The sequence below is a fragment of the Amblyomma maculatum genome, chromosome 11, assembly GCF_055883805.1.
Source record: "Amblyomma maculatum isolate TAMU_Amacu chromosome 11, ASM5588380v1, whole genome shotgun sequence".
In the NCBI taxonomy this organism is placed as follows: domain Eukaryota; kingdom Metazoa; phylum Arthropoda; class Arachnida; order Ixodida; family Ixodidae; genus Amblyomma; species Amblyomma maculatum.
In genome coordinates, this window is record NC_139354.1 from 126,215,520 (window position 1) to 126,225,044 (window position 9,525).

Sequence of the window (9,525 nt, forward strand, 5' to 3'; positions counted from 1 at the left end):
AGGCGTAATAAATTGCAAAACGTGCCTATTACTGCTTCACGCGTTTACGCAATGTTGTCAGAGGCACCATGTAAAATAACTACCTCCATGAAATTCACAGGCTAGGACTTTCGTTCCACAACGCTTCGTATCCCAATAAGGCAGGCATGCACTGGGATGAAGCCAGCTTTACAAATCTGAAGAATACACCCTTTCTTCTTCAAGGATATTAGTGATGCATACATCCACGGCAACCTGTCCGCGGATTAAGTATATTCAGTACAGGTGCGAGCATTACAGAAGATTCTATTTTGTCCCCTGTAAGGGTGTGCTCTTCAATACGTTCCTGCTAAAGGTAGAAATCTTTTACAGTGTAAACACGTCAACCTGCTGCATCCGATAGAAAAAAAAAACTTCAAAATAAGCATTTACAAGAAGGAATCCGTAAGGCGGTGTGTTAAGCTTCTAGTAGAGGTCTCGCCAATAACTAGGGTTCAGTGCGGTTTTTTTTTTTGTAGTTTGAATGAAAATATTGGGAAGCTGATTTGCGGTTCGTCATACCATTTTAGCGTGGTAGTTATGCTTCTGGCCAATTCTTATGAGATATATGTTTAATCTACCCGGACTCTCTTTTGCACTACTTGCCGCTTTGCTTGCTTTGTTACTATCACAGCCTACAGCTACTCACGGGATGCCATTCTTAACTTGCACTGATCTTCATATCTTTGTATTAACACCATTTTTGCTCTTTACCAGTTTCAGCCAAGTACATTGTTTCTAGCCATAAGATGGTCTGACCGTTGCATCTTACCGAATAAGATTTCAAACGATTCCTTGTCTGCTATACACTGGTACTAGCAGTAACGTTTTTAAATGCTTCTCTTTGTATTAGTTGTATTGGGCACAAAACCGACTTTTTCACGATGTCGCGATTAGGATGACTGTTTAAATGTCCTACTATTTTTCTACCGTGCAAATCAGTTATCTTGCACTGTCAAATCATACTGCGGTTTTATCTGCCACAGTAGCCTACCAAACAGAATGTTTCTTTACGGGGTGAAGGGCCCCCGGATATTTCAGAATTAAGTAGAGTGGGTATTTTATATATATATATATATATATATATATATATATATATATATGTGAAGGAAAGAAGCCAACAGTCGGCGAGGCCAAGTAAAGCGTTGGGGATGGTACTTTTGTCTTTTTGTTTTTAATGTTTACTTGGATCATCACAGAAATTAGTAATGTAATCTGTTTATGGGAAAGATAATTAGACACAAAGTAGACGAACAAACAACGTGCCGATGGTGGGATCCGAACCCACGACCTCCGAATAACGCGTCCGGTGCTCTTCCAACTGAGCTACATCGGCCGCTGTCCCCCCTGCTACTTTCTTGGGTATTTATGTTGTCTGTATACGAACCTTGAGATTGTTCACCAGCGCCACCCTCAGCCATAGCGGCGGACGTGGGACGTCCTTTGTTACCGCCAGCGTCACGTAGAACGGGATCAAGAGCGAGAGCGAAAGCTGTGCTAGAACCCTCTTACGCTACGTATGGCTTCAAGACTGCCAGAACCGAGACCCCCGTAAGCTACAAGCAGATCAATCAAGGGGAAATGAGGGTGCTCGTTATAATACATGAAGGAAAGAAGCCAACAGTCGGCGAGGCCAAGGAAAGCGTTGGGGATAGTACTTTTGTCTTTTTTTTTTAATGTTTACTTGGATAATCACAGAGATTAGTAATGTAATCTGTTTATGGGAAAGATAATTAGACACAAAGTAGAAGAAAAAACAACGTGCCGATGGTTGGATCCGAACCCACGAATATATATATATATATAACCTCCAACAGAACGCTTCAACCATACTCTGAGTGACATACTGGCCATGTACGCCAACGACGCTCATTTCAACTGGGACCCGGTTCTTCCCTTCGTAACTTACACGTACGAAACTGTGATTCTCTCCCTTCTTTCCTGTTCACGGGGGCGAGCCAACTTGCAAAATGGACACGCTTTTTCCCTATCGCCATGATGTTTCTGGATCGGAGTCACTTTCGTACGCCGCCCAGTACGCAGAAGAATGCCGTCAGCTTACTCGTTCGCTTACAATGGAAAACCAGTGGCAACAAAAACACCACCTGGACACCGGCGAGCACTCCACATATGCAACTAACTCCCTGGTGTGATTCTGGGTCCCTGCCACAACCGCCTGCCGTTCAAAGAAGCTTCTTGCTCGATATCACGGTCCATACTGAGTCCTTCAACAAACCTCTCCTGTCAACTACGTTGTTGAGCCTGTTATACCCTCTGCGAACTTGCGTCACCGTGGATGCGAAACAGTTCATGTGGACTGAATCAAGCCTTACTACGATCCGTCTGTCCTTTCTGCTTCATAAGTCGCCAGGATGACTCCTTCTCTACCCGGGGGGGAAATTTAGTGTGGTAATCTTCGTCATCATAACAACTCGCATGCATCGCGTGCTGGCGCACTAGAGGACGAAGAAGTTGGTCGCTGTCCTGGTTATTCGCTACGCCTGACATTATCCTGAGCGGCTGGATTCATCTGGGTGACTAAAACACACCCCTACAATATATATATATATATATATATATATATATATATATATATATATATATATATATATATATATATATATATATATATATATATATATATATTGTCACGTAGCCGTTTAGGCCCGTAACCAGAAGGTTGGTTTTAATAGGGGGGTTGACCTAGAAGGCACAGAAGAGTAGGTCCAGAGAGCACTGAGAGACAGCAGCCGACTTCAGCTTCTTCTCGAACGCCACGAGACCACTTCTTCCAGTCCGCGCACGAGACTCTCGATGAGCTGCCGCCTAGCGGCTGCTGTTGCACACGCTACATTACCCCCCTCTCTAAAAAAATAAATGCGAGTTTGATGAATTCAAAAGCAGAAAGAAAAAAAAAATAAAGCAAGAAACATGCGGTAGGCGGTGCGCTAATTTTCTCGCGAAAAGTACGGTTTCATGCGCACGACATGAGCAACCTCGGATTTCTCCTGACGACGAGTAGAAGAAAAGCCGTCCGGAAGCACTTCGTAAGTCACGTCGCTCAGCTGACTGAGCACTTTGTATGGGCCAAAGTACTGTTTCAGAAGTTTTTCGGATAGTCCCCGACGTCGAATCGGAGTCCAGAGCCACACCCTGTCGCCCTGTTCGAAAGTCACTACACGGTGGCGGTGATCGTACCGCTGGGCGTCTCGACCTTGCTGGTTCCGGATGCGTGCCCTCGCCAGCTGTCGCGCTTGTTCTGCGCGTTGAGTGAACTCCTCGGCGCCAACTTCGAGGTCACGGCCGTCGTGGGGCAACATGGCTTCGAGCATTGTCGAAACTTCACGGCCATACAATAAGGAGAAAGGCGTCATTTGCGTTGTTTCCTGCTGCGCCGTGTTGTACGCAAACGTGACGTACGGGAGGACGTCATCCCAAGACCGATGTTCAACATCCACGTACATGGACATCATGTCGGCGAGAGTTTTGTTCAGACGTTCTGTCAAGTCATTAGTTTGTGGATGGTAGGCTGTTGACCTGCGAAGGGTAGTGCCGCTTAGCTGCACGACAGATTCCAGTAGCTTGGCAGTGAAAGCAGTGCCTCGGTCCGTTATTATAACTCTCGGGGCGCCGTGCCTGAGGACTATGCGTTCGATGAAAAATTTCGCTGCCTCGATTGCCGTACCACGCTGGAGGGCCTTCGTTTCAGCGTAACGCGTAAGGTAATCTGTAGCGACAATTATCCACCTGTTGCCGGAATCAGAAATTGGAAAAGGACCCAACAAATCCATGCCAACTTGTTCGAATGGGTATCTTGGCACCTGAACAGGATGTAGTAAACCGGCCAGTTTCACAGGCGGTGTTTTTCGTCGCTGGCAATCATGGCATGTTCTCACGTAATGGCGTACTGCGGCCGCAAGGTTTGGCCAATAATAACTCTTCTTAATTCGGGCCAGAGTTCGAGCATACCCCAGGTGACCCGCGGTGGGTTCGTCATGACATGCCTGTAAGATTTCTTCGCGAAGAGACTCTGGTACGACGAGGAGATAATCTCTTCCCGTCGGAGCGAAGTTGATCTTGTATAAAACATTGTTTCGCATGCAAAACGACGAATGCGTTCTGGCGAAGGGACGGGGAATTTCTGTAGTGCGCTCTTCTAGAAAATCAATAAGTGGTGCGAGAGCCGGATCATTACGTTGCTGCTGCGAAACAGTGAGCGCGTCGACGGCTGCGATAAGGGGAAAGTCTGGTTCTTCGTCTTCCCGAGCAGCCTTGACAGGTGAACGGGACAAGCAGTCAGCGTCGTTGTGCTGACGTCCAGACTTATACACGATGGTCATGTCGAACTCCTGTAGCCGTAAGCTCCATCGTGCAAGGCGTCCGGAGGGGTCTCGCAAGTTTGTTAACCAGCACAGAGAGTGGTGGTCACTCACAACCCGAAAGTGCCGGCCATAAAGATAGGGTCGAAATTTCATCACCGCCCATACAACGGCCAGACATTCTTTTTCGGTGGTTGAATAGTTTGATTCGGCACGGGACAAAGTCCGGCTTGCGTATGCGATAACTCGCTCGGCACCGTCTTGCCACTGGACGAGTACAGCGCCTAGACCCACGTTGCTGGCATCTGTGTGGACCAGAGTCTCGGCATTCGCATCGAAATGGGCAAGTACAGGTGTTGTCTGCAAGTGGTGCCGTAACTCGTCGAATGCCTTTTGCTGTTCGTCCGTCCAGGTGAAGGTGACATCATCCCGGGTGAGACGTGTCAACGGAGCGGCAATGCGTGAAAAGTTTTCAATAAATCTGCGGTAATAGGCGCAGAGGCCCAAGAAACGGCGAACTGTCTTCTTGTTACATGGAGTAGGGAATTTGGTGACGGCAGCTGTTTTAGCGGGATCGGGACGAACTCCTCGATGGCTGACGACGTGGCCCAAGAACATGAGCTCTTCATAGCCAAAGTGACACTTTTGTGGTTTTAACGTGAGGCCGGCAGATCTGATAGCCCGTAGCACAGCGGAGAGACGTTGGAGGTGTTCCTCGAACGTTGGTGAAAACACAACAACGTCGTCCAGGTAGACTAGACACATCTGCCATTTAAGACCAGATAGAACTGCGTCCATCATTCGCTGAAATGTCGCTGGAGCGGAGCACAATCCGAAAGGTAGGACTTTGAATTCATAAAGTCCATCGGGCGTGACAAACGCTGTCTTCTCGCGATCACGTTCATCGACTTCGATCTGCCAGTAACCGCTCTTGAGATCAAGCGATGAAAAGTAGCGCGCGTGGCGCAACCGGTCTAATGAGTTATCAATGCGTGGCAGCGGGTAGACGTCTTTTTTTGTGACCTGATTGAGCTTACGGTAGTCCACACAGAACCTTAAACTTCCGTCTTTCTTCTTAACGAGGACAACAGGCGAAGCCCAGGGACTCCTCGATGGCTGGATGACACCGTCATTTAACATCTCGTCGACCTGTTGAGCAATGACTTCGCGTTCCCGCGGTGACACTCGGCAGGGGTTCTGTCTGACTGGTCGGGTGCGGTCGTCGGTTATTATGCGGTGCTTGGTCAAGGGCGTCTGTTTAACCGCGGAGGCGGATGAGAAGCAGTCTTGAAACTGAAAGAGTAGCCCAACGAGTCTGTCCTTCTCTGCCGGTGATAGAGCGGAATTCCCATCAGGGTCGAAGTTGGGCGTTTGGCTGGCAGACGTGTTGGTCTCAAGAACAAAGCAGCCGTGGGCTGCTTCTGCGACACCTTCAAAGTAAGCTACCGTGGTGCCTTTAGCGATGCGTTGCCGTTCGTTCCCGAAGTTCGTAATCAGTACGTGAGCTAGACCATTAGTCAGATGAACTATACCGCGTGCAACACAGACTCCACGATGTAACAGAAGCTTTATGTTCTGTTCGGCAACACCGGCAGCACAGGACTGATCGTCGCACCTGACTGCGACGAGAGCAGACGAACGCGGCGTCATGAATACATCCGCGTCAACGATGCGTAAAGGTGCGTGGCGTCTTGCTGAGTCAGCGGTCATCGTTTCAAGCGTCGAAAACGTTACAGTACGGCGAGGAACATTAATAATCGCCCCATGCTCACGTAAAAAGTCCATGCCGGGTATGAGATCCTTGCAGCAGTGTGGCAGAATAACAAAAACGGCTACAAAGGCTGAATCGGCGATGGTTACTCGGGCAGTGCATCGTCCGATCGGCGTCATAAGGTGACCGCCAGCAGTACGAATTTGCGGCCCCAGCCATTCAGTTTTCACCTTAGAGAGCCGATCTGCGAAATTTTTGCTTATTATTGAGAAGTCTGCTCCGGTGTCTACCAAAGCTGTTACTGGGTGTCCGTCGACGAGAACGGAAAGGTCGGCGCTAACAACTTGATCGGCTTGAGGTTGATTGGGAGTTTCGGATTCATGTGGCGGCGGCGGCATCCTAGTCACAGCATCGGACTGAGTCGTCACGGGGGGGGTCTTCGGGATATCGGTTCCGTTCGTCAGCAACCTGCCCCCCTGAGGTCGCCGCCTTCAGTTTCCCCGGTGTGGGCTTGGCGACCGGCGCCTCGGCGCATCATTAAAATCACGGCGGCTAGGTGACGAGTAGCGCGCGGGAGAAGACTGTGTACGGTTGCTTGAAGAGGTTGCACGGGTTGCGAGGTATTCCTCGATTTCTGGAGGGCGTTCGCCGACCCGGGGACGCGGGGAATCCCGAGAAAAACCCCGAAGACCGAGCTCACGGTATGGACAACGACGGTACAAGTGGCCGGGTTCTCCACAGTGGTAGCACAGCGGCCGTTGGCGAGGAGTGCGCCAGACGTCTGCCTTCCGAACCGGTGGCTGCATGACGGGGCTCTGCTGGGGCGGTGGCTGGTAGGAAGGCTGGTAGTATAGTGGCTGAGGAGCGGACGGCTGTATGACAAGGCTCTGCTGGTATGGCGGCTGGAAGGACGGTTGGTAGAACGGTGGCTGCAAAGTGGGTGGCGGCTGTGCTTCGAATCGAAGCTGTTGCGCAGGAGACACTGCAGACCGACGAAGAGCCGCTGCGTAGTTCATAGAACGTGGCTCCGACGGTGACTCAGGCGGGGACAATGTCTGACGTATTTCTTCCCGCACGGCTTCGGTGACAGCCACGGCAGTCGGGTTAGGCGATCCAAGGTTGAACTTGAGGAGCTCCTCGCGAACTACCTCGCGAATCAGCTCACGCAGAGAGTGATCGTCAGTGGATCCGTTCAATGTGGCCACACTGCTGAAGGGCTGACCACAGGCAGACTCCGTGCGCCGGTATCTTTGCTGCAGGGCTCGCTCAATGAGGGTAGCTTCATTGATGAAGTCCGCGACGGTTTGAGGTGGACTTCGAACCAGACCAGCGAAGAGGGGTTCTTTTACGCCCTGCATCAGGTGGCGCAACTTCGCTGATTCCGTCATGTCGGGATCAGCCCGTCGGCAAAGACGCGTCACGTCCTCAGCGAACATGGCCACGCTCTCGTTTGGTAGTTGCACACGAGCTTCTAGGAGGCGGCGTGCGCGATCACGGCGGTCATGGCTGGAAAAAGTGTCCCGCAGCTGCTGGCGAAAGGAATCCCAGCTTTGAAGACTGGCTTCCCTATTCTCATATCATGTTTTTGCGCAGTCCTCAAGGGCGAAATACACATTGTGCAGCTTCTGAGCAGGGCTCCACTGATTGAATTGCGCCACTCGCTCGAACTGGTCGATCCAGTCGTCGACATCTTCCCCAGTAGCGCCATGGAAACTGGGGGGCGTACGAGGCTGCTGAAGCAGCAACTGGTGCTGACTTGCCTGTGCCATTACAGAAGTCTCGAACTGCTGATCAGCTGGCGTCGGTTCAGGTAGAAGAGCGAATTCCGGCGCCAGACCTCGGATGCGACGGCTGCAGCGATGAACGGGTGTCGACACGAGCGGAAGCCGGGTGGGACTCGATGAGCGGCTGCGAGAGGCCCGAGACATGTAATTCAAGGCCTCACCTTCACCAGTGTCACGTAGCCGTTTAGGCCCGTAACCAGAAGGTTGGTTTTAATAAGGGGGTTGACCTAGAAGGCACAGAAGAGTAGGTCCAGAGAGCACTGAGAGACAGCAGCCGACTTCAGCTTCTTCTCGAACGCCACGAAACCACTTCTTCCAGTCCGCGCACGAGACTCTCGATGAGCTGCCGCCTAGCGGCTGCTGTTGCACACGCTACATTGTATATAAATATATATATATCATCATCATCATCATCATCATCAGCCTGATTATACCCACTGCAGGGCGAAGGCCTCTCCCATATTTCTCCACTTAACCCGGTTCTGTGCTAGCTGCATCCACTTGACCCCTGCGAACTTCTTAATCTCATCCGCCCACCTAACTTTCTGCCGCCCCCTGCTACGCTTTCCTTCCCTTGGAATCCAGTTTGTTACCCTCAGCGACCATCGGTTATCCTCTCTTCGCCCTACATGTCCTGCCCATGTCCATTTCTTCTTCTTAATTTCTACTAGAATGTCGGTAACTTGAGTTATTTCTCTGACCCACTCTGCGCGCTTTCTATCTCTTAATGTTACCCCTACCATTTTTCGTTCCATAGCCCTCTGGGTTGTCCTCAACTTAAGTAGAGCTCTCTTGGTTAGCCTCCACGTTTCAGCCCCATAGGTGAGTACAGGCAAGATGCAACTGTTGTATACTTTCCTCTTGAGCGATACCGGTAAGCTGCTAGTCATAATCTGCGAGTGCTTCCCAAATGCGCACCATCCCAATCTTATTCTTCTTGTTATTTCCTTTTCATGGTCCGGATCTGCGGTTACTACCTGTCCTAAGTAGACATATTCGCCTACTACTTCCAGTATTTCGCTACCTAATGTAAACTGCTGTTCCTTCCCGAGGCTGTTGAACATTACCTTAGTCTTCTGCATATTGATTTTCAAGCCTACCTTTCTACTTTTTCTGTCTAGGTCATCAATCATTATTTGCAGTTCATCCCCCGAGTTGCTTAGCAAGGCAATGTCATCAGCAAATCGCAGATTACTGAGGTATTCTCCATCTACCCTTATCCCTAACTGCTCCCATTCCAAGTCTCTGAATACTTCCTCTAAACAAGCTGTGAATAGTACTGGGGAGATTGTGTCTCCTTGCCTAACACCTTTCTTTATGGGAATTTTGTTACTTTCTTTATGCAGAACTATGGTTGCTGTGCAGCCACTATATATATCTTCCAGCACTTTCACGTACGGCTCGTCTACCCCCTGATTTCGCAATGCCTGCATCACCGCCGAGGTTTCAACTGAGTCAAATGCTTTTTCGTAATCAATGAATGCTATGTATAAGGGCTGGTTATATTCCGAGCATTTTTCTATCACCTGGTTGATGGTATGGATATGATCGATAGTAGAGTACCGTTTCCGAAACCCTGCTTGATCCTTTGATTGATTGCAGTCTAAGGTTGTCCTGATTCTATTAGCGATTACCTTAGTAAATACCTTATACGTAACAGACAGTAAGCTGATTGGTCTGTAATTTTTAAGGT